We start from the raw sequence: 26,080 nt of genomic DNA, 5'->3' as shown, positions 1-26,080 counted from the left end.
CCAGCTCCTGATGCCTTGAGTTCCCCACGGTGAACTTGAGCTGTGGGCTTCTGGGACCACCTTCTCCACTAAGTTGTTCTTGTCAGAGTACTTTGTCACAGCTATGGGACACTAAGCTGAGACAGTCCTCTTCTACCTTTGCTTTGCAAAACCCTGTGTGTGTGCAGGACATTTATCCGTTTTGTCATCATTGTCTTCCCTTGTCTCCTTCATCACATTGGAAGAGGCAACGCTGCATGCCTTCATTTCCGGATCCCCCAGCACCTACATGATAGAGTATATCCAGAGCTCAGCGATGGATTTCTTTTTTCTTTTCTTTTTTTATTTATTTAATATTTTTATTTTATAATTAACTTAATTTCACATATCAGCCACGGATTCCCTCGTGCTCCCTCCTCCCATCGCCCAGCCCTCCTCCCAATCCATCCCCCATTCCTACCTCCTCCAAAGCAAGGTCTCCAGCCTGGTAGACTCAGCCGAGGCAGGTCCAGTCTCCTCCTCCCTACACCAAGGCTGAGCAAAGTGTCCCCGCATAGGTCCCAGGCTCCAAACAGCCAGCCCATGCACCAAGAACAGGTCCTGGCTCCACTGCCTGGGGGCCTCCCAAACAGTTCAAGCTAATCAACTGTCTCACTTATCCAGAGGGCCTGGTCCGGTTCCATGGGGGCTCCTCAGCCATTGGTTCACAGTTCATGTGTTTCCACTAGTTCCGCTATTTGTCCCTGTGCTTTTTCCAATCATGGTCTCAATATCTCTCGCTCGTGCAGTCCCTCCTCTCTCTCGACGACTGGGCTCCTGGAGCTCCGCCTGGGGCTCAGCCGTGGATCTCTGCAGATGGATTTCTTTATAAGCCGGCCAGTAGAACTGAAGTTTCTCTGCTCGCGTCGTTCTTTGTCACTTTACATCCTGTATGTGAGTTATGTCAACACCCATTTGCTTTCACTACTGCACTGAACATCTGGGCCCCATTTCCTTACTCTTTTCGTCTGCACTGCAGCCGCCTGCATTTTCCCCTGGCCAATCACCGCACTCTGTGTACGTTGGGTGGGACGGAAGCCATTGCTAGCCCTGGCAGTGGTCAGGAGACCCACTCAGTATGTGTGGTGCCCCTTTTGCCAGAGGATGCTGTCTGTACAGTGTAGAACTCGTCAAGTGACGGGACGAACTCTGGGCCTGCTCTGGGGATTTTTCTGTGGGATATTTCTCTTGACCTGAAACTGAAAGAGGATGTTAGTTTGAACCTCCATGGGACCAACAATGAAGCCAACACCAAGAAGTACAGAGAAACGTTCAGTGAGCTTCTCAATCTTTTGAAGCCAGTCACGCCTTTCGTCTGCAATGTGAGAGTGCTTTTGACTACACACAATAAAACATTTCATCGAAAGTGAATATGGAGGTCGGGAGGATGGCTCAGTGGTTAAGGCATGAAGTGATAAGAGCGTGAATGTCAGAGTCTGTGTAAGAGCTTTGTGGGCATGCGTGCGTGCCTGTAATGCAAAGCAGAATCAGGGAATCCTTAGAGCAAGCTTGCAAGACTAGCCATATTGGTGTGCTCTGGGTTTGACTGGGAGACCCTGTCTCAAAAAGAGTAAGAGAGAAGGCAATTAAGGAATATTCTTGAAACACACATACACACATATTCACATGTGAACACACACATTCACATACACACACATATACACACATGCACACACACATTCATATACACACAAGTGCATTTACACACACACACACACACACACACACACGGGAAGAAAAAACATTTCTTTTCCTCATGGAGCAAGGAGCAGTCATAGATTTTTCTAGCATCGATTCAGAAGAATAAATCAGTTCTTGGCCCACACTTCTTATGCAGTCTCTATAGCATCATATCCTCATGCAGTTATACCCAATAAAACTAGATCCTCCTGAAGGCCTCTCTCTCTACTTTAATCAAGGAGAAAAGTCTACACAAGAGTCTTAAGCAGATGTCTCCTATGTTTCATTGATTGGCACTGGCTTGTGTGCCCATATGATAGCTGCAAGGGAAGCAGGGTAGGGCGGGTGTGTCATATTCCCATCTCCACAGTGAAAGCCAAGCTCTTCATCAAGGGGAAAAGTGTTAGTAGAGGAAGGAAGACCATTAACAGGGATCCCATGGCTGGATCATTGGAGTCTTATTTAATCATTAGTTAATGTTCTTGGAGTTAAGTTTCTGGCCTTTGCAGCCAATCACATGTCACACAATATTTTTAAATTTATGTTTTTATTATAAAGTTAAAAATATTTCAAAAGCAATCTCTTACAAATTAGGACACTATCACCAAATAAATTCATAGTTATACAAGTTCATTTTCATAATAAAGGGTGATTTTATTACGTTCATATAGGTGGGCCAATACATTAATGTAGGCTGAGTGAAGCCATTAACGTATGCAGTGAGCTAATAATTGAGTTGTTAATTCACAGCCAAGGCTTTGATGTTAATATCAAAATACAATTACTTCATATTTCATATGGTTCTTCACCTTATCCTGTTTTCCATCTTTGAGTTTAAAATATTTTAAGAGTAACATATTCTTTTACCCACTACACATTCTCTAAGTGTATGCCATTCTATTGGCCACTTTTTCTCTTTTCAAAGATAATTTTAAGGGCCAGAGAGACAGCTGAGTGGGTGTTTACCACCAAGTCTGATGACCTGAGTTTGACCCCCAGAACCAACAAGGAAAAATAAGAGAACTGACTGTCATGGGCTGTCCTCTGATGGACACCATAGCATGTGCACAAAAACACACACACATGCATATACACACACACACATATGCACACCATACATGCACACATAAACACACATATGCATACCACACATGCACATATACACCACACACACATGAATACACACCACACATACATATATGCACACATACACAAGCATACACACCACACACACATACACATGCACACACATACATGCATATACATACCACACACACGTATATATACACACATGCACATATACACCACACACACATGTATACACACACACATACACCATACACACACACCACACACACATATATGCACACATACACAAGCATACACACCACACACACATACACATGCATACACATACATGCATATACATACCACACACACATACATATATACACACCAAACACACACACACACACACACCACTAGATAAAATACATGAAAAACCTAGATGGTTTTACAAAGCAAGCATGGAACTGAAAGCTGTGCTCTGAAGACCAGAATACTAGGACTTAAACATGTTCTTAAAAAAATAATAAACCAGGCTGAGCCTAGAAAAAATGAATTTCTTTAGTGTATTTTAAGTGACTAACTTTTAATGACTTGAACCATTATAAATTAGATAACCTTTCCATTTTCCCCTAAATAATCCGGTTTTATTTTTTCAAAGACAGGACAGATGGCTGTTATTTTCAAACGTAATTATAGCTGTATATGTGAGAGGCACATTACTGCCTTTCACACCAATTTTTTGAAAAAATTGCAGATAATTTTATAAGTGCCACATTTTCTCAATTTTCCTAACGGTTTTACCAGGGGGAGTTTACTTGGCTAGTTGAACTAATCTGGAATGAGCAGTTTATAAAATGAGACTTACCCTGATGTGTATAATAAATATACCCTAATCTTAATCTCATTGAGAATATCAACTTTTCTGACTATTTTAGTTTAGTCAAAACATAATTTGGTTGTGGCGCTAAGGTTAATCCTATTTTGCATTTTGGGACCTTCCTTATTCATCCACAGTTTTTCCACCTATGATATAGTTCAGCCTCTATGCTGAAATATAATTAAAAATTAGGGGCTGAAGAGATGGCTTGGCAGTTAAGAACACACACTGCCCTTGCAAAAGACCTGAGTTCAGTTCCCAGTACCCACAGTTACTAACTCACAAACACCCTTGACTCCAGTCCCAAGGTATCCCATGCCTTCTGAATTCTGAGAGGACCTGCAAATGCTTGCACATACCTATCCCAAATGACACACACACACACACACACACACACACACACACACACACACACACACACACACAGAGTTAAAAACAAAAGTGAAATGTTTTGTAAAATGATTACAATTGATATTAGTCAATTAGTACCTAAAATCTGAAGAATGGCAAAATATGTAGACAAACGGAAAAAAGGGGGGGAGGGGAGTGATTGAAAGCTAAGGTTGACCATGCCTCAAAAGTTTCTCAGGTCCACTGACTCTTCAGTAAGGATGGTTCTTAGTGGGACTTTTAGGGCCCAGGTCTTAGGGAGTCATCTTGAGCACTGTGTGACCTAAAGTAGCTAATTTAGTTTCCTCTCTACATGTCAGTAACACTTCTCCCTTCTGTGACCACCAAAAATGCCTCTAGACACTGTCCTGAGGGACAAAAATGACTCCATCAGAAGACTTTTACTTGTAATTCTAATAACAATCTTTCAGAAATTCAGAGTATTGTAGTGGGTAGCCATTCCAGCTTTGATCTGGAAGTTCTAACCCCCATTGAGGCTTCGGCAACTGTCACGCCTACAAGGTGGGCCAAGGGAGGCGCCTAGAGACCCCAGCTGGATGGGCCAGCGCTCTTTCGGTTCCCAGAGCCTGGATGGTTGAGGTTGACCGAGCAGAGTTCCAGAGAACACCGCTGGACTGCGATACACCTTCCCCAAACCCCGCGACCTACCTATCCCTTCACTTGTAAGTTACCCACTAAATAAATCTTCCTTTTAACTATGTGGCGTGGCCTTAATAATTTCACCAATAGAGTACAGGTGGTTTGGAGACTTTTTGAATTTCTATTGCTGAGATGAAACACCATGACCAAAACGCAAGTAGGGGAGTGTTGTGAAATATCTGTTTAACTATGCAAAGATATGTTACATTTGTTTAACTGTGCAAAGATGTGTTGCGTTTGTTTAACTATGTAAAAGTGTGTTGCTGTTTTACCTTGCCTGCCTAAGACACCTGATTGGTCTAACAAAAAGCTGAACAGGCAATATCGAGGGAGAAGGTATAGATGGAACTTCTAGGCAGGGAGGAATTTAGGCTCAGAGGAATAAAGAAAAAGAGATACCAGGGAGATACCAGGGACACACCAGGGGCCAGACAGACAGACATGGAGGAAGCAGGAAAGTAGGACATACAGAATGAAAGAAAGGTAACAAGCCCCTAGGCAAAGTGTAGGTGAATAAACAGATTAAAGTAAGTTAAAGGAGCTAGTGAAACAAACCTAAGCAAATCCAAGCATCCATAATTAATAAGAACTCTCTGTGTCATTATTTGGGAGCTGGTTGTTGACACAAAGAAAACACCAACTACAAGGAAGGAAACGGTTTATTTGGCTTACATTTCCAGATCACAGTCTATCATTGGAGAAAGTCAGAACCAGAACTCAAGCAGGGCTGGAACCTGGAGGCAGGAGCTAATGCAGAGGCCATGGAGAGGAGCTGCTCACTGGCTTGCTCAATCTGCTTTCTTTATAGAATCCAGGACTACCAGGTGAGGGATGGCACTACCCACAGTGACTGGTCACCTACCCCATCAATCACTAATTAAGAGAATGCCTTACAGCTGGATCTCATGGAGGCATTTCCTCAACTGAGGCTCCTTCCTCTCTTATGACTTTAGTTTGTGTCAAGTTGACACATAAAACCAGCCAGTACAGAGACATAATCCAAAAAAAAAAAAAAAAAAGTCCTGAACCTGAGCTGTACTATAGATCAAATAACCTTTTTTGTTTTATTTTGTTTTTTGTTTTTCCTAAAAAGCCATCGGCCCACTGAACTATGTGAGCTGTGTTTTGACCCTGACTCCCATGAAGTATAAAATGATGTGACGTGAGAACTCTGCTCTCACTTACCAGGTAGCTGACAGGAGGATATTATTGGAATTTGGGGATTGAGGTCATGGCTTCTAAAATTTTTCTGTCTATCAGAGAGCCCACTGAAGGACTTCGGAAGCAAGGATATGTTGTTTGGGATAGACTGTGAGGGCTGGAAGAGGGGATGAAAGAAGATTGGCTATGGGTGGATAGTGTTGAAGTCACATGACAGGTGTGAGACTTCATCAAATTATTCTCTTTAGATCACCATAGTTGTCACAATAACACATTAAAAATATTTAAGCATGTCTTTCTAGTAGTTTTAGGCTTTGCCTCCTTTTTAACAGCTTAACTTTTTTTTTTGTTTTGTTTTGTTTTGTTTTGTTTTTTGAGACAGGGTTTCTCTGTGTAGCTTTGCGCCTTTCCTGGAGCTCACTTGGTAGTCCAGGCTGGCCTTGAACTCACAGAGATCCGCCTGCCTCTGCCTCCTAAGTGCTGGGATTAAAGGCGTGTGCCACCACCGCCAGGCAACAGTTTAACTTTTTTTTTTTTTTTCCGAGACAGGGTTTCTCTGTGTAGCTTTGCGCCTTTCCTGGAACTCACTTGGTAGCCCAGGCTGGCCTCGAACTCACAGAGATCTGCCTGCCTCTGCCTCCCGAGTGCTGGGATTAAAGGTGTGTGCCACCACCACTGCCTGGCAACAGCTTAACTTTTAAAGAAAGCGTGATTTAAGTTATTAATTACTAAGTATATCAGAAACAACCACAATGCTTTCATTTTCACATCAATTGAATAGATATATTGATCAATTTACAACACTATTACTAACCCCTTATCTTCTTCTATTAAGGGAACAGAGCAAAAACTATTCCATCAACTCTGGGGTCCACAAATATTTCAGTTACATTTCACGTTTTAAATATTTTTCAAGTGATTTTGAAATTGTCATTTAAAAACCCAACTTGGAGTCAGACATGGTTGCATATCACTGTAATTCCAGTTCTCAGGAGAAGAGACAGAAGGATTGTAAATTCAAACAAGCCAACCCAGGTTGGAGGACTATCTGCCTATTGCCATATTTGTAGGTTAACTTAAAAGTCCCAAGATTAAGGAGTCAAGTTACCTCTGCAATCACTGAGGAATGAATTAAAGAAAAGAACATTTTGGCATCACAAGGCATTTAGTTGAAAAAAAAAAAAACTAGTAATTTCCTTTCCTATTTTGAAAAAGTCTGAATTTTGTTAACAATTTCTAGTGTTTCAGAAGTGGGCATGTCTCAAAAATCTTATAACTGCCTTTACAACCATAATATAAAATATTAATTTAGTGGCCATTATTTTTAATCAATGTAATCTCTGTAGTCTAAATGTTGACGGCCACCTTCCCAGCTCATGTCTAATAGTCAATGAGATGATTGGATGAAGGTGAGGCTTGGGGGGAAGTGATTAATGATGGCTCCACCCTTGTGAATAGAATTAACAACCTTATAAAATGAAGAAAAGGAGCTGCTTTCTGTTTTCATCATCTGAGAACAGAGAGAAAGCACAGCCAATAAAAAACAGATCCTCAGTAGACACCAGATCTGCTTACAACTTGGCCATGGGCCTGCAGGACTCCAGCTCCAAAAAATAATTCTGTATAACTTCTAAATTCCTTAAGGTTTTATTATAGTAGACATACAGACTAATACTGGAATTGGTATTAATAGTGGATGTTTCTATACTACCTTAAAAAGTGTGAAAACCACTTTGGAATGGGGTAGAGGCAAAATGGATTTGCCTGTGTATGTTGGAAAAGGTTTCTGTACTGACATGAATGGACCCTGATGACTTAGCAGAGGACATGTCCCCAGTCCTTAGAGATTACCCCAGTCACTGTGATCAGAATGTGGCTGGAAATACAGATGATAGTTGCCATTCTGGTGAATTCTCCAAAATGAAAAAAAAAAAGGCTGCGCTTGTTAAAGTGGCAATGACCTTGCCTGAATTTTGTATGCTGGTCTCCTGAGGAAGCCAGAGCTTGCTGATGATGAGGCAGGCTAGTTGACAATAGAGATCTGTTCCATTCCACCCCATTCTAGTCCATTTGAAAATATGATACAGTTGGCTATAGAATGAGATAGATCTGCTTGCAGCTCCAGTCAGGATATTTGAGGTGCAGCTGGGTGATTTGGGCAAGTTTCTTTCTACATATGTACCTGCTTTGTGTTATAAGGATTACATAAAATAAAACATACAAAAAACTAGACGCCATGGTTGCAAAACAAAATCCCCAAACCAGCAGTAGGGGCATCTGCGATTGTCCTCTGTCCCGAGTGTTTACTTCTTCCTTCATATCATACAGCTATGGAAAAGATTATTATATTTTGGAAAAGATATTATTACAAATGCAAAATTATTTTTCTTCAATTTTCTACTATGTGCATATGTGTGTACTTGAGTGTATGTCTGCGTTTCACATGTGTGTGGTATCCAATGGAAACCAGAAGAGGATGTTGGATCCCTTGGAACTGGCATTACAAGTGATTGTAGGCTGCTATGCGGATGCTGGGAACTGAACCCAGGCCCTCTGGAAGAGCAGCCAGTGCTCTTAAACCATTGAGCAATCTCTCCAGCCCCCCTACAATTTCAATTTTATTTTTGTTTTGTTTTGAGACAAGGTCTCATATAGTCCAGGCTGGCTCCAACTTCACTATGTACCTAAGGATAACCTTAATTACGGGACCTTCAGTCTCCACCTCCCAAGGGCTGGGATTAGAGACGTGCAGGACCACACAGGCACTTAAATCCAGTTTTCAATGGAGTGAATGCTGAAAGGGTGAAGGAGAAACTCAAGGAGATGATCTGCTTCCAGCTCATTTGTACTGTGGCCAAGAGAAATAATCAATGTGTGAGTGTGTAAGCGACCATGCTGAAGCCACTAGGGGAAAATATGACTTTCCAATAACAGAAGTGAAAGAAGAATAGGACCACCACCACCCCCCAATCAAATTAAACGATAATCTGTACATTAAGAAAGTAACCGCATGGTGGAATTTTCCAAAACAGATTGTGTCCCCAGGATAATGACCCTGCTTATCTTTGTTCTGTAGTTATTTTTTTCTTCTTTTCCTCCCCCATTTTAATGTTCACTTATAACTTAGCAATTGCTAAGTGATGTGGTAAATTACCAGGATGCGTAACTTCCACAGCAACACAGGAAAGGCTTAACTCTTTGTCCCAGGCCCAGCATCCCTTCAATAGGCTGACGGTTCAAAGGTCTAACTCTTACTCAAATGTATCCCACTGCTGTAGTGCACTAGATAACAAGACTCTCTTGGATCCTGGGCTGAGGAAAAAAACATCAAAGAATTAGATTCTTAACCTCCTGGAATCTAGCTTAAATTAACGGGAGCTTTGAGTGCCAAATATTGAGTCAAAACAAACAAACAAACAAAAAATGAGGGCCAAAATGATTAAGAAATTAAAGATTAATGCCCTCCATTTTATGCTTTTAGTTAAACATTTTGAAAATTAGTTTCCCCTAACCAGTAGAGCAATAATGAGGGGGATGTTTGTACTCTAAAGTCAAATATGATTAATTTTAGAATAAGTCCATTTTAAAATGTCTTAGAACTAATAAAATTACCCCCTAGAACTATCCAGTTAGTGTGCAGTAATTAAAGAGAAAATAAGTATGTAAAATCTATGGGATAAAAACATGATTTATAACATCCAGGAGGATTAAGAACATGCAAGAGAATCACTAATTTCTTTAAAGAGTTTCAGTTTATTAGAAAATGGAAGTGTGAAACGACTTGGATTCATTTCATATTGACCCACGCTAGGGGGAAAAAGCAAACTGGTTATTAGGAAGTCAAATGAGAGCGAGCCAAGAGGAAGAGTCCATCTTCATTGATCACTAATTAATGTCTACTGGTTTTTCTTACAAGATATTTGTAATAAATTAGTAATATTGAAACGGCTTCAATAATTTTGCCAAGTGCTTGACATAAGTTATCTTAATGATACATGAAAGACATCTTGTTACCATTCTGGAATGAGTAACTTCATTCTTACAAGCATAAATATCATGGCCATAACAGCAGATGCAGACATGCTACCTCATTTTTTAAACAAATTGCTCTGGTATCAGACATTGTTCCTAGTGCAATGCAACCTTTTGATATGAATCTTGTTAGCTTGAAGTCTGCAGTGTAGCCACAGGAAGAAATAGTGGCTCTCAATATCATTTAGTTCAACATGCAGGGTTTCACAAAGTTTACAGGAGAATGGAGGTGGGGGTAGGGGGTTGAAAGGCTTTTTATTATACTTTACATCTGAAAAATTAAAGCCTTGCAATTGAGCAGATGAAAGCCTGTCTGGTTATTCTTCTAACAATGCCCTTTTCTACTCAGAGCTGAAGATGAATTCAGCGGTGCTGAGCCCGGCTGGCTTTGGAGAAACAGATGCGACTATTGTTCAAGATCTCTCTTAAAAGTGAATGCTTTGCTTGGGTCCTGAAAACTGTTGCCACCGTCGGGAAGGGAAAAAAAAAAACATATTGTGTCAGAGGACAAGTGAATGTATTTTTTTTTCTGTGATGGGCGATGCTATACCATACTAGTCATGGACCTGTGACTATCCTGACCACTGGGTACCAGCAGATCAAAAAAATGTGGTATAAACTGACAGGTATGTAAGGCAGAAGGACAAGGGACACAGCAGATTTTACACAAGGGGCATCTTTGCTTTTCCACTCTTTCCTTCTCATTTAACTGTCTCGCCTCCAACAACGGCTGGAAAAAAGAAACTACAGTAAAAGCCTTCTATACATTACTCTTATAGCCGAGAACACAAGGCCACAGTCCCAGGGAGGTAATGCCCCTGGGGGAAGCCACTACCAGTTCATGCCCACTGGTCGATTCTGCCACCCAAAGGGCCACATCAGCACATGTCCTGGAATGTTTTCTTATGAGATACAATGATGGCACTTGAAGATGTCTTATGGCTCATCAGTCTGCCTAAGAGATAACAAAGCTGCCAATGTATCGTATTTGTAGAGATCATTAGAGGAAAATCATGCACCCCCGTAGCCTCCTAAGAATACTTAATAAGTATTCTCTAGTTCAATGCTTTCAGATAGAAATCAGGTGGATGTTTACTACACAGAATATTTCAAAATATGTGGAGCTACACAAAAGAAGCCTGCATTTAGTGGTGAGAGAGATGACTCAGTAGGTAAAGGTACCAGTCTCCAAGCCTTAGGATGTGTAGTAGATCCCCAGGCCCCACATGATGGAAAGACAGAACTGACCCCTGACTCCCACAGTTGTTTTCTGACCTCCACATGAACACTGTGGCTTACACGGTCAAGCATGCGTCACACACACACACACACACACACACACACACACACAAGTATGGGAAAAAATACTTTCCAAAATTACCTTGAACTAAGAATCCTATAAACAAAGGCCAGGTAAGCTCACTTCAATAAAGATATTGAACTTTGGGAAGGAAGTCTTTGAGCAGGGAAATCTCTTGATCTTTTTCATATAATATTTCTTTACTATTTATCTGACAGTATGATAACTTTGTGAAAGCATGTTTTGGCTCAACACTTTCAAATGTTAATCGAGGGTATGCTTATGGTGGAATTTCCATATTAGGAAGGATCCCTTAAAGCTTGCTGAGGGTAAGGGATCTCTGCCAAATGGAACTCTAAAGCTGAGATGTTGGGGCTAGAAGCAATAAAGAGCACTCTCTGATGATTATGTTCTCCAGCTTGCAGAGACATCCTTTCCAAAGGTCAGAACTGGGACCACAAGTGATGAAGATTCCCATGTTGCTGTTAGATGCTCTTTTAGTCTAGGATTACTTATTTCAACTGGAAATTTTAATGTATGTTTTAAAAATGAATGGTCACCTTTTATTATGTAACCAAGAAAGAGTTTGAAGACATGAAATCATCATGTTCACGGCAGAGTAAATTGGCAGGAAGGAATTAGAACAAGCAAGTTTTCATTTTGCATTAAAACATCACTTAAATGGCTAACCCGGGCATAACTGCAGAGTGAAGTTTATTTAGCCCTCAGACTGTAGCTCAGAGAGGAGATAAAGCTAAGTTTTCCCTACTTTGAGTTGTGTGTCAATTCCCAAATGCCACCCCCACCCTCTTCCCTCACAGCCCTTCCTCACCACCACCACCCCCCACCACCAACCGCCTGTGGTAGATGAGTAGATCTAGCTCTCTGGGTATTAAAGCAGCAAGAACCATTTTGCAATTCAAAAGAATATTCCTTTGAGGCAGTGATTTTGAAAGCCGAGCTTTCTTTTTAATTCCATTGGCCATTAGGACAATAGGAATTAGACATGATTAGCCACTGAGTACATCTGCCGCATTGACCCACTTAGGAAGAGAGATTTGTTTTGGTGGGAGGGACTTGGTAACGTGAAATTTTCTCCTTTTATCTTTCTGTTTAAAACCATATTAATTATTCTATAGTGTTATTGAATATGTAAGTGGTACTGCTGAATAAAAAAATAAAGCACAGCTTTAAAAATTTAAAAATATAGACCGTCAGTTTAAGAGAAAATTACTTAACAGCTAATTTGAACCCAAATGGCCAGTGAAGTTTATTGACAGCTCAAAACACAATTTGAATCTTTTGGTCTTCCGAATGCAAAACTAGAAAGGACAGAGAGGGGTAATTTGTTCCAGGTATTTAGTAAGAGGAGGTACACACGGTCTGGTGTGTAATTATTCACTCTCCATTGTTATTCTTACTGTGGTGCCCATCAACGCAGCACTTCCGAGCATTACCGTGGGGCCCTGCCTGACCCGTTTGGACATTTCATATCACAGCAAATGGAGGGCCCCAAACAACAATGTCACAAGGCCCAGGCAGTGGTACCTCCCTGCTGACAGTTGAAGTGATGGGTTTATAGTCTCTGTTACCGAGGTAGAACCTGTTAACCAGCTTCCCAAATTCCCAAGTCATGACATCTTCTCCCGTCCTTCTGTTTGCCAGAAAATGATAGAAAAGGCTTGTTCCAAGATTCCGTTTTTGCTTTTTGTAATAGGGTGGTCTCATTGGGAGATAAGGATCAGCCCCCCTCCAGGGGCTCGGGAAGGAAAGGCACTTGGAGCTTGAAGTGGTTTAGCACACTCACCTGGAGAAATTGTGGTGGGTAAGCCAGCTCTGTGTTCGCTTTCCTGTAACAAAGCATAAAAGGCGATTATTTTCTACACTGAAACAAACTCTTGTCTCCTAAAATCGGCTTTGGTTTTATTTTTATTCGTCAAATGGTTAACTTATGATAGCGTTTCAAAAGCTTTGGGGCATCTTGGAAGCAGTAGGGTTGTCAGAGAGGGCGTGTGTGGTCATTGAGATGTTTTGGATGGCAGCGGTTCCACTCTGCTGAAATTTTCAAGCCCTTCATTCCACAGTTATCTCACTTAGACCATGAGTTTGGGGGTTCCTCCGGTGTTTTCTTCGTGAGGTTGGCATTTAACATATGAGAGTACACTGGCTCCATGTTGCAAGAGGTACTCTAGGCAAGTATTTGCACATGCTTTACATTTCTCAAACACCTTCTCAGGACACCCAAAACAAGCCTGGGGAGCAGACAGGAGAACTTTTAGTTCTACTTTATAGGTTAATAAACTGGGGTTCAGATTTGAGATGGCCCATCAAATGCTTATTAGGTAGTTGTAGCTAGCACCACACTGAAATCCTTCCTCTCCCCATTTGGGACGTCTGACTGTTAGCTTCAACTGTTTATCTTGACAAGATGTGGAGTCACGTGGGAAGGGAGTCTGGGAATTGTCTAGATCAGAATAGCCTGAGGGCATGTCTGTGGGGGATTTTCTTGATTACCTTCGTTGATATGGGAGGGCTCTGCTTAAAAGTGGACAGCACCATTCCCTGGTTCCGGGTCATGGATTATTTAAGGGTAGAAGCAGCAAGCTGAGCATTAAGCATTCACGTATGTTCCTCTTTGCTCTTCCCTAGGGATGTGCAGTACTAGCCGCCTTGACTTCTCTATAATAACTCTCTAATAAGCCTCTGTAACCAGGGACTGTGGGTAAAAATGAACCCTTCTCTCATAAGTTGCTTTTTGCCAAAGTGGATCATAGAAACCCAGATGAAACCAGGGCCAGACTTGCATCCCTCGGGGTGAGGCAGGTAATGCTGTTGCACTGAACTCCTCAGATGCATAAGCTCAAAGCAAAGGCTATGTTCTCATACATGCACCCCAAGATGACTCTTTAGTTCTCCCATTCTGAAACCTAAGCTATCACACCATTCACAGTCTGGAGACTTGCCTGTCCTTGGAATAAAGACAAAGAAAACTGCAACAGAGAGCCAACACACCCCTGCTTTTAAACCTGTTTTCTCAGCCTCTTCTGCCCATGGTTCGTCAGCTAAAAATCTCACAGAATGCCTGCCTCCAAACGGGCAAACCTCTGATGAAGCAGTACAAACCAGAATTATTTTAAGATGTTGTGAATTATGTAACAGGCACAGAATACTCACTCCATTCCCCCTCCTTTGGGTTACAGGCACTTGCAAACTGCAGGCGAAAACTCAGTTCCGTGGAGGGCGAACAGGAAGCTCACATTTGGGATCTTGAGTGACACACTGTAGCTCTTACCTCAGGACGATTTGTGCTTCCTGTATGGAAGTGTTCTGAGCCCCAAACCTGTGAACTTAACAAGGAAAGCCGCCTGCCCCCGTGTGTCCAGTACTCAGTCGGGATGTGTTTATGAAACAGCTTAGGCACTATTCCCATGTAGAAAGGAGAAATCTGGCTGTCGCTGGGAAATCTCATAGAGAAAATGTTATAGAGATCTTCTGACCCCAATGCGAGGGGAATTTTCCTTGAGCTGAGGCTGAGAGGGGACTTTGCCGTCCATTATTCTTCATGACCCTTGGTTCTCTTCCCCCGGAACCTATCTCCTTTTCTGTTTTGCTCAAAATGGGTCTTTGCTACTCTGTGTTCCCTGGTGCATGTGTGTATGTGGGAGTGTGAAAGAGAGACTGTGTGTGTGTGTGTGTGTGTGTGTGTGTGTGTGTGTGTGTGTGTGCAGGTGCCTGAAGAAAGTGTCAGATCCCCTGGGGCTGGAGTAACAGGCAGTTGTGTACCACCTGAAATGGGTGCTGAGAACTGAACCCTGATCCTCTGCAAGAGCAGCACACATGCTTAGTCACTAAATCGTCTTGTCAGCCCATGAATGTGATATTTTTATATTTAGCTAAGAATCTTAGCTAACTGACCTCATAGCCTTGTGGCTCCCCAGTAAAAGCATATGCTCGTCCTTCTCATAAGTAACTGTGGACAGATAAATAGAACACACAAGCAATAGTCAAAAAACCCAAACGAACAAGTCCCTGTAAGTAAATGCCAGAGGAAGTGACGTTAGATTAATATCCTCAGTAACTGCAGATACCAGGATGACGGATACAGAACAATCATGAAGTACAGAAATAAAAAGAAAGTCACAGAAATGAGTGGTCAAGAAAAGAGAATTCAAAATGATTAGTGAAGCCTGGGTGTGGTTGAGCAAGCCTATAATCCCAGCACCCAGGAGTTTGAGGCAGGAGGATGGAGAGTTCTGGGGAAGCCTGGGCTAAATAGCAAGAAGTTTCTCACCACACTCCTAGAAACCATCTAGGAAAGCTTTTAAAAGCAACAAAAATGATATTGTTATACACGAGAGGTGCAACTATGGATATAAACTTGATAGTTTTAAGAGGAAATGGGACGCAGATGAAGATACGTTTAGACCTTTGTGGGGAAACTGAAAGTTTTATCAAAATACATTGACGATCTAAATCTTCAACATATGTCTGGTTCATTGCCATGTCCTTGAGGCTTGGGTCCTGGAACCCTGGCTAGGGGTGGCCAGGGAATGAAAGGACAGACACATGTACAGCAAAGCTGGGGTCACTTGGGGTTCTCTAGAGCTACTGCCTGCTGACCAGACCCTCAGAATATTTATTCGGTACAGCAAATAAGAAAGGATTAGATGGTGTCCATTGGAGGTCTCTGTAAGCCAGAAGTCTCTGGCTGTAACCACCCAGGAGGAGGAAGTCACAGTTGCTAGTCTTTAAATACATTGGTCAACAGCTCATAAACAGACAAGGAAAGCTTTGCCATTCTTCTTGAGCCTGGCTCATATAGGTTAACAGCTTTGCCAATTTCTCATGGGCCCATTGGTCTTGGAATCCTTGACATACTGTGCTCACATCAAAATGTGAATTCACGCCGGGCGGTGGTGGCGCACGCCTTTAATCCCAGCACTCGGGAGGCAGAGGCAGGCGGATCTCTGTGAGTTCGAGGCCAGCCTGGGCTACCAAGTGAGTCCCAGGAAAGGCGCAAAGCTACACAGAGAAACCCTGTCTCGAAAAAACAAAAACAAAAAAAAAAAAAAAAAATGCGAATTCACTTACTCGGGGTTTCCTCCACTCCCTACAGTTCATAGACTGAAATAACCATCGTGGGGCCAGCAGGACGCCTCAGCAAGCAAAAATTTTGCTCTGGAAACCCAATGTCATGAGCTGCATCCCCCAGGAACTATTTCTTAAAATGTTGGTTTGCATTGGGGCCCATCTGTAATCCTAGCATTCCCACAGTGAGATGGAAGGCAGAGATGGGAATTACCCAGAGGTACTCTGGTCAGCTAGCCTGAGAGCCCAGCACGGCAGAGACGAAAGAGACCCTGCATCAAAAACAGCTATCTTTTTCACATGGGCACTGCGATACACACACACACACACACACACACACACATACACACACACACACACACACACGGCAATAATATTAATAATAAAATGAAACTAAAAGGAAATATTCACTATCCTAAGCATAAATGAGTTTCATTTTTATTACATTTATTGTGCATGTGGTGGGGGCATGCATGCTTCAGTGGAGGTCAGAGAACACCCTATGGGTGTTAGGTCTCTGCTTCTATCATGTGGGTCCCTGGGGTTGAACTTGGGCCATTGGGTTCAGAGGCAAGTCCCCTAACCCCAAGCCATTTCATTGGCTCTTCAATTGGTGTCTAATTTGCTCTTTCCAGACCTAAGGAGTTGAGTCAAAATCTTACATAAAAGAGCACAGGGCATAAATAGGAAAGATACTCCAGAAAAAGGCAGTATGTATCTATAAAGAGAATATTTCTAGATCCAAATGAGGGAGAGAGAGGCTGTATCTCTCTAATTTTTGCCTAATTCATAATAGCAATGCAGCTTGAGAACAAGTTACCCTGACAAACTGTTGAGGATGTCCTGGAAAGCTGGTGGGAGATTGCTGTGGGGAGCAGGATGGGAGAAGAATTTGCGGAGGCAGATTGGGTTCCAGGGCAGGGTGCCCTCTGCTCCCCACAGATGTATCCAGCTATAGTGGGAGGTTGAAATTAGCAGTTTCCAGAAAATATGCAAATATTAATACAAGATTAAAAAAAAACTTTACGCATACTATCTTTTAGGTATTGACCATGTATTAGAGATATGCTTTCATAGTAACAAAGAACACAATTCCTGGTGCAGTGAAAATAAAACCTATTAAAAGTGTAAGCATTATTTCTAGTAAGTGTAGTTAATGAAAGAGGTGATACTATGGTTCATTTAAAAAACAAAAACATTATCTCTGGACCCAATATTTTATTCTTCCCTTCCTTCTAAAATATGTGTATTTCCCCAGAAATGTACGCTAATGTAAAATACATTATGAACAAGAGATTTTTATTGCTCACCTTGCTGTGTTTTTCTGCAACATATTTGTATAAATTGAAATCTTACACACCTTCCCATTTTTTATGGAACGGACAAATCCCTTCTCCTCTGATTATTTCTGTCTCGATGAGTAAATATTACTTATGCTAGAATGCAACAGGGTTCCGCTTCAATTCCACACCTGGGGTTCATTTTTATAAACATGAGCATTAAGCTCCTGGTTCACTGCTATAGCAACATCAACACCAATGACCTTAATCATCCCTTCAGCTCCAGATGTATCTTTATAGCCTAGAGCAAAGCAGTGAGATCTTCCTTTTGTTGAGTGGGAAAAGGAGATTGTGAAAGTCCAAGATTAACAGAAGGTCCAGGAAGTACAAAGTTACTGTCAGGACAGTGAATACAAGCTGAGGAACTTGATAATGGGTTCCTTAGAACTGTTACATCATTATAGAGATGAGGGAAGAGTGCTGATTCATCAAAGTATACCCCTGACTGACTTAAGAGCTCCATGAAGAGCACCCTGGTGGTAATGTCCCTTGATTTCTTAGGAGAGTGTGTAAGGAGGGTCACATTAGCAGTAATAACTTCTGTATGCTGTAGTTGAGTTTGTTGTTGTTGCTGTTGTTTTTCACTTTTTGCACTTTGGGGGCTTGCCGCCCAGCTCCCAAATAAATACATGGAGACTTACTCTTACTTATAAATGCCCAGCCTTAGCTTGGCTTGTTTCTAGCCAGCTTTTCTTAACTTCAATTATCCCATCTACCTTTTGCCTCTGGGCTTTTATCTTTTTATATTCCTTTCTTCCCTTCTTACTCTGTGACTAGTTGTATGTCTAGATGGCAGGCCCCGGGAGTCCTCTCTTCTTCTCTTCTCTTTCTCCTTCTCCCTATTTATTCTCTCTGCCTGGTGGCGGCCCCACTTGTTTCTCTCTGCTCCCTAGCTATTGGCGGTTCAGCTCTTTATTAGACCATCAGGCGTTTTAAATAGGCAAAGTAACACAGCTTCACAGAGTTAAAGAAATGCAACATAAAAGAAGGCAACACAGCCAGGCGGCGGTGGCGCACACCTTTAATCCCAGCACTTGGGAGGCAGAGCCACGCGGATCTCTGTGAGTTCCAGGCCAGCCTGGTCTACAGAGCGAGGGATCCAGGACAGGCACCAAAATTACACAGAGAAGCCCTGTCTCAGAAAAAAAAAATGCAACACATCTTTGTATCATTAAACAAAGATTCCACAGCATAAAAGACTGTAACACATCTTTAATATTCTACAACAGTATGTCTTAACTTTGCCCCCACTTGTGGACAACTCATCCTCTTGTGAACTCCCTTGGATAGCCACTTCCCCAATAAAGCTGTGGCATACACAGCCAGCTGTTTTGCACCGAGCATTATAGCATGGTGCCCGGTTTTCAAATTAAAAAGGAAGTGTTAGAAATAGATCAAATGTCAAGTCAAGGTAGTCCCAAAGCTGTATCATTATTCTGCCAAGGGAATACTTTTGCCAATTCCATTTATTACCACCAAATTTCACATGGATGTTTCATGAGGTATAGAAGGCCAGGGAAATTATGGGGACGCAGGAAGGAAGAAGAACCTTCATCCTAGGGTCTGTAAAGCCTTCTGCCAGCAAAGAGGCAGGAATTCTGCACAATCAACATCTTCCATGATGATTCCTGACATAGAAATAATATTCCTTTCGCATACAGACATTTGATGTCAAAGTAACAATGGTCCAGGCTTAAGGCTTGAACATGTACAACCTTGGGTAGCAATTCATTCATTTATTTCCCAACATGGCCTTCCAATCTCAGACAAAACTCCTTACTTACTCTTCAGACATCCTACCCTCCTGCATCCTGTGGGTGAGACTTCTATCTTATTAACCATGCTTCTACCACAGTGATTCTCAACCTGTGGCTCTTGACTCCTTTGCGGGTTGAAGAACCCTTTCACAGGGGTCACTGAAGACTACCAAAAAACACAGATATTTACACTATGATTCATCACTGTAGCAAAATTACAGTTATGAAGTAGCAATGAAAATAATGTTATGGTTGGGGGTCACCACAACATGAGGAACTGTATTAAAGGGTCGCAGCATTGGGAAGGTTGAGAACCACTGGATGTTCCTCGAAAAACTTGCACCAATCTCATTTAAGTTCTTAGCAAACCCCTAAAGATGGTAACTTTAGGTGCCTCGTGAGATGGTTCAGCAGGTAAAGGCTCTTTCCTTGCAAATCTGGGGCCTGAGTTTGGTCCCTGGAATCCACCTACAGGTAGAAAGAGAAAACCAACTCCACATAGTAACTAGCCATTATCTGATTGGAATTAAGACCCACTCATGTGATGGAACCCATGCCTGACACTGCTCAGGTGGTCAAGAATCTGAGGCTGATCCAGGCGAGGGACCTGGGGGAAAATCAAATACTACGGTAATAGTACTGTTCTGCTAGAGGAACCTAGCAGTAAAATGACTCCCAATGACACTCTGCTCTACTTAAAGATTGGTGTCTCACTCAGCCATCATCAGATAAGCTTCCTCTTGCAGTTGTTGGGAATAAGTACAGAGACCCACAGCTGGACAATGTGCAGTGAGAGACTTTGGAACACTCTGACCTAAATGGGATGTCTCCATTAAATCTCTCCTCTCGGGGCTCAGGGAACTTTGGAAAAGAAGAGACAGATTGTGTAAGAGCAAGAGGGGATGGAGGACACAAAGGAAACAAGGTCTTCTAGACAGAACAGGGTTGATGCACATAGGAACTCATAGAGACTGTGACGTGACTAGCCACCTGAGTTCCTGCCTTGATTTACCCACAATGACGGACTATACCTGGGAGCTATAATATGAATACACTCTTTTCTCCCCAAAGTTGCTTTTTTGTTAGAGTGTGTAGTGCTGTTTGCATCATCTCATTCCACTTCTAGCTCGCTCTGCTTCCCCTTTGCAGTTGAAGATGGGATCTCTCAGCTTCCGGCTCCAGCCATGCATACCCCGCCATTAAGGACTCTCCCTCTGGAACCGTAGCCAAAATAAATTCTTCCACAAGTCCTTTTGGTCATTGTGTTTTATCCAGCAACAGAAAAGTAACCAAATGCACCAAGATTACACCCCAATTACCTATGCCCTCTGTGGTTGTTTTTGCTCTTTCACTTTTATGGAGGACCCGCCACCCAGCTCCCAAATAAATCACACATGGAGATGGAGGCTTATACTTAATTATAAATTGTAGCTGGAGAATTTCTCTCCAGCTTCCACCAAGTCCCGCCATTCCCAAAACCCACTTATAAAATAAACACACAGACCCTTACATTATTTAAACTGCTTGGCCATTAGCTCAGGCCTATCATTGTCTAGCTCTTACTCTTATATTTAGCCCATTTCTATTAATCTATACCTTGCCATGTGGCTCGTGGCTTACCAGCATCTTCAGATGCTGCTTGTCATGGCAGCGGCTGGCAGTGTCTCCCTGACTCAGCCTTCCACTTCCCAGAATTCTCCTCTCTCCTTGTCCTGCCGATACTTCCTGCCTGGCCACTGGCCAATCAGTGTTTTATTTATACAGAATGATATCCACAGCGGTAAATGCCTGGCCTTACTTTGGCTTGTTGCTAGCCAGCTTTCTTAACTTAAATTATCCCATCTATATTCTGCTTCTGGGCTTTTTCCATTCTCTTACTTCTGTAAATCTTCCTCTTACTCTGAGGCTTGCTGTGTAGCTGGGTGGCTGGCCCCTGGAGTCCTCCTCCTTCTCTGCTACTTCTTTCTTCACTCCTTCATCTCTTTTCTTCCTCTCCTCTTATATTTCTCCTTCAATATATTCTCTCTGACTGCCAGCCATGCCTATCATTTCCCCTGCCTTGCTATCGGCCAGTTCTTTATTAGATCACCAGTGTTTTAGACAGGCACACTAATACAACTTTACAGAGTTAAACCAATGGAAAATAAACAAAAGTAACACACCTTAAAATAATGTTCTACAACAGTCCTCTAACGAGGCCCCATCTCCTAAAGTTTTCACTACCTTATGGTAAGCCATCAAATCAATCAATGGAATGATACATTGATGAGGAGAGAGGACTCACAGTCCAATAATCTGCTAAAAGCCACATCTCTGAACATTGCTGCAATGGAGACCCAGTCCTCAACATTTGAGCCTTTGAGAAACACTTCAGACACATACCCTTCAAAGCATTGTCTTCTGTGTTAAATGTAAACTTTTTATCACATGGGTTCCAACAAAAAATATAGCTTCAATTCTCTGTGGCTGAAGTGAAAAACAAAACTATATCTACTGCAGTCTTCTGAAATTAGCTTTCTTCATTCTGTGAAATACCAACTTACCCAGATAACACACAGTTATGGTATGTTCCTTTTTAAAGATGTATGTCATCTGAGCAGAGTGCTATAATTTATTCACAGTCTTGAAATACATACTTAGGTTATTTTGGTATTTTTTTTCTATTACAAGCACAATGTTGCCAGTACAGTTTTGCAAGCATTTTTTTAAAGGAAAGGATATATACCTATGAGTGAAGAATTTATATATGGACACACATATGTATGTACATACATAGATTTTCAACTTTAGATTTTTTACTTTTCTCCCAAAGTGATTAGGCACATTTACATTGTCTTTGCTAATGTATCATATCGATCAGATTCCCACCTTCCAAACCTTAGCATTATTGGATTAGTATTGATCAACTTACTAACCATAAAATATTATCCCCCTCAATCTTTCATCTGCAATTTATAGGCTAATAATAAGCCTGAGCAATACTTATATTTTATTTGCTGTATGGATTTAATGTCTGCCATGTAGTTTGGGTACTTTCCAGCTGGATCTTTTGAGACTGTATTGATTTTCAGTACTGGGATTGAACCAAGTGTCTTTGTTGGGTACTTTGCCACTGAGCTAATATCCCCAGCCCCTTTCTATTTTATTTTGACGGGCTGGCTAAACTGTCCAGGTGGCCTCAAACTTTTAATTCTTCCTCAACCTTCAGAACAGCTGAAATGATAGGCATGCACCAGCCTTCCCCTGCCCCACACTTCCTTCACACATATTCTCAATATTGTCAAAGGGAGGTGATGAATCTTGACTATTTCTGAATAGATATGTCTTTCCCAATCCACTCTTAGAGTTCTTTGGGTCACAATGGTTGACTTCAGTTGCTGGTATATTCTTCCCTTACTAGTAATGGCTCATGTTTGTGGGATGAGAAGTTTACAGGACACTTTTGAAACCTTATCTCAAGGGACTGTCACTGTCTCAACTTGGAAAAAAAACAACAAACAACCTAGCTATTAGCATTCTTGTTTTACAGGTGAGGAAACTAAGCAGCCTTCCTAACACTGTAGGGCTAAGTCCTCAGACTCAGCATCCTACATCCTTTGTAAGATTATATGATGCTTCAGCTGTTTGTAGATTATGGCTTATTCATTTAAAAAATATTCTCTGCTTAGCATCATTATCCATTTCTCTCTCTCTCTCTCTCTCTCTCTCTCTCTCTCTCTCTCTCTCTCTTTCCTATCATTTCTTCTCCTCTCTTCCTCTTTCTCCTTCTTTTCCCTCCTTCTTCCCCCTCTCTCTCCTTCTCTTTTGTATATAGTACAAGCATACAACTCTTCTTTAGAGTCCATTTTAGTTCCATTATCTACAGAATGAATAGATAAGTAAATAAAGCCATAGGTAATTTTCTATAAATTAAAAAAATATTTATTTGTTTGTTTCTTTATTGTGGGGGGCAGGGTGGACATTTACATGCAGAAACCTGTGTGTGGCCAGAGGACAACTTCTGGGAGTGAGTTCTGTCCTTCTACCATGTCGGTCTCAGGGACAGGGCTCAGGTGTTCAGTCTTGGCAATAAGCTTCTTTCTTTAACTGCTAAGCTATCTCAGTGGCCCTCCAAGAAAAATTTCCAATTGGAATTTTTTTTGAGAGTCTTGAGTTAAATTAAAAAAAAATAGCAGGAGTTGCCTATTCTGTAATAAACTTTTTTTTTTTTTTTTAAGCAATGGTCTGGGTACAGTTGGGCATGTTTGAATCCCAGCACTCCAGAGGCATAGGCAGGGGGCTAACTTCAAGTTTGAGGGCAGCGAAAGTTAGGAAGAATAATAAAGGAAAATATACTTTTAACACTTGTTGTCTTATTTGGTTGCTTTCTTTCTACCACTCTCTATTTAATTATAAATTAATCTCCATTTGTTATGGCTAATTTAAATCATGCCAAGGTTAGATTTAGTACTGAAATGATCCCCTTATTCAACCTCCAGCTGAAGCAAATCTGAGCAACTGGGTGGCTATCTAACATCTTCTGGGAGAGCCAGAAGACAGGGAGTTGAAGGATGCCTCAATGTAGCTCGAAAATAGTTACCAAAAAAGTACTTATTATTTTCTTCTAGTTGCAAAATACATACATTGCTAGATCAATAAATTCTCAAGTTCATACAACTACTTCTTGAGTAGTCTTTAACCTGTTTTATTTTATTGTTGACAGTGTCCCCTTGTAGCCCACACCAGCCTCAACTCATCTTGTAGCCAAGGATAGATAACTTGAGACTTTTGATCGTCTTGCCCTTACCCCTGGAGTACCAAGACTATCCGCATGTAGCACCAAACCCAGTGTATGCCGTGCTGGGGGAATGAACTCAGGGCCTTGGACAGACTAGACAAGCATCCTGTCAACTGGGGCACATCCTCAGGCACCCCTCTTTAACCTCTGGCATTTTGATGGTTGGTTCTATTCTTACATGTATTATAGACATTGAAGAGAACTGTGTTTGATGAAACCAGCAGTAACAAGAAAGGACCTGGGGATAACTAAACAAACAGAAATCCTACTTTGAGGTACTCTAATCACCAGCTAGTTGGTAAGCACTTCAGTACTTCTGGGACACACCCCTTGATGACGAAGAAAGAGATAGGCCCACATCACTTCTTCCACAAAGAGAAAAGTCTTTAACATCAACTATCCGTGGTCTGCCGGTAAATACTAACATGGCCCTTTCTTGATTTCTTCCTAGGATTATTACACCTACAGTACTCACCCACCAGTATTTCCACATCAGCATCCAATTTGAAAATGGTCATCGCTTTGTTTTTCTCAAGGTGCTGCCCTGGGCTCATATTTTGATTTGGAGTCTGAGAGTTGTGTTACACTGTGTGTCTGAAGATGAGTTCTCTTCTGTGTGTATTTCTTTTGTGAGTCAGGTATTATGCCTGGCTCCTGCAGCTCACGGTAGCTGGGGATAATCACACCACAAAGTGGTAGCACAAGAGAGCTGAGTGTTAAGGCAAGGGGCACCTAATGACCATGGAATTCAGACCTGTGTCCTGGGGGGAACCGGGTGAGTTGGGTGTTGGTAATTTTGAGTTTCACATACTTTACAATTGTGGGTCGGTCATTACAGGCTGTGAATGTAAGAGTCACCCCTTCCTAACTGGGCAGCTTCTAGAATCACCTAGTCCAGAGGGTCTCAACCAGGCAATTATCCACTTGAGAGGAAAAGGAAAAAGTGTGTGTGTGTGTGTGTGTGTGTGTGTGTGTGTGTGTGTGTGTGTGTGTGTAGGCATGTCCATGTTCTGGTGTACATGTGGATATTACTTTTGGGAGTCGGTTCTCTCCTTCCACCACATGGATCCTGGGTATCGGAACTCAGGTCAGGAGGTCTGGCATCAGGTACCTTTAACTAGCTGAGCCATCTCACTGGCCCTCTCATTTTAATTTTAAGAAGTACATCTTCCAATTAATTGCTTTAACAAAGAGGTTTGTGAGTAAGATGACCATATAATTGAAAGTCTACTTTGGGACAAGGGTTAAGATAGGCGGGACTTTGGGACAACAAACCCGACAGGCGATGTCCCAGGTAAATAAATAAACAGGGTCTGACTGCGTGGAGAGGGAAGAGTGCCCCAGGCCTTTCATGAGATGAGGTAGGAGGGTTGATTTGGTAGAGTCTTCTTCCCTCAGGAGGACAATGCCCAAAGCTCTAGACATTTCCTGCACAAGATAAGCCAAGGGATAATTTTAAACACTTTACAGGGGTGTGTACATCCTTTAATTAAAAGTAGTGTTGGAGCTGGAGAGTTCACGGGTAGGCCAGTTGCTTGCCCTGCTGGAGGCCCCTAGGTCAATCCTTCAGCATCTCCCCCTTCCTCCGTCTTAAGGAAAGACTGTGCTAACGGCCAGGCTTCTGGAGAGCACTGTTTGCTGCCACTTTAGAAGGGAAAAAACCCAGAGACAGAAGCCCCCCAAACCTTACTAAGAGCATGATCTCTGGGTAAAGACACGTTTGAGAGCCAGACCATGGGCCCTTATGTCCCTGTGTGGTCCGTGCAGTCCGGTCTGTGCAGACCGGTCAGTCCATCCCTTTCAAAATGCAGGAGAAAGCTTACCTCAAAACCTGGCAGGAAAACCATCTGCCTGAACACTCAATGGAGAGAGACCTTGCTGAGGTTCCACCCCGCCCATGGGCTCAGGCCCCGCCCACTTGCCAAGCCACCA

At 42.0% G+C, this 26,080-nt stretch overlaps 1 long non-coding RNA gene across 1 annotated transcript; it reads right to left on the bottom strand.

Moving 5' to 3' along the window:
* Nucleotides 1–448: 448 nt before the first annotated feature.
* LOC121824799 (uncharacterized) lies at nucleotides 449–26,057 on the bottom strand. The gene is made up of 3 exons (XR_006066795.2): nucleotides 25,972–26,057; nucleotides 12,994–13,036; nucleotides 449–1,217 (listed from the first exon to the last, which is right to left on the bottom strand). It is a non-coding gene; the product is annotated as an uncharacterized LOC121824799 (long non-coding RNA).
* Between the last annotated feature and the right edge of the window lie 23 nt (nucleotides 26,058–26,080).

Source organism: Peromyscus maniculatus, chromosome 21, assembly GCF_049852395.1.
Source record: "Peromyscus maniculatus bairdii isolate BWxNUB_F1_BW_parent chromosome 21, HU_Pman_BW_mat_3.1, whole genome shotgun sequence".
Taxonomy (NCBI): Eukaryota; Metazoa; Chordata; class Mammalia; order Rodentia; family Cricetidae; genus Peromyscus; species Peromyscus maniculatus.
This window is presented reverse-complemented; position numbering and strand designations above follow the sequence as displayed.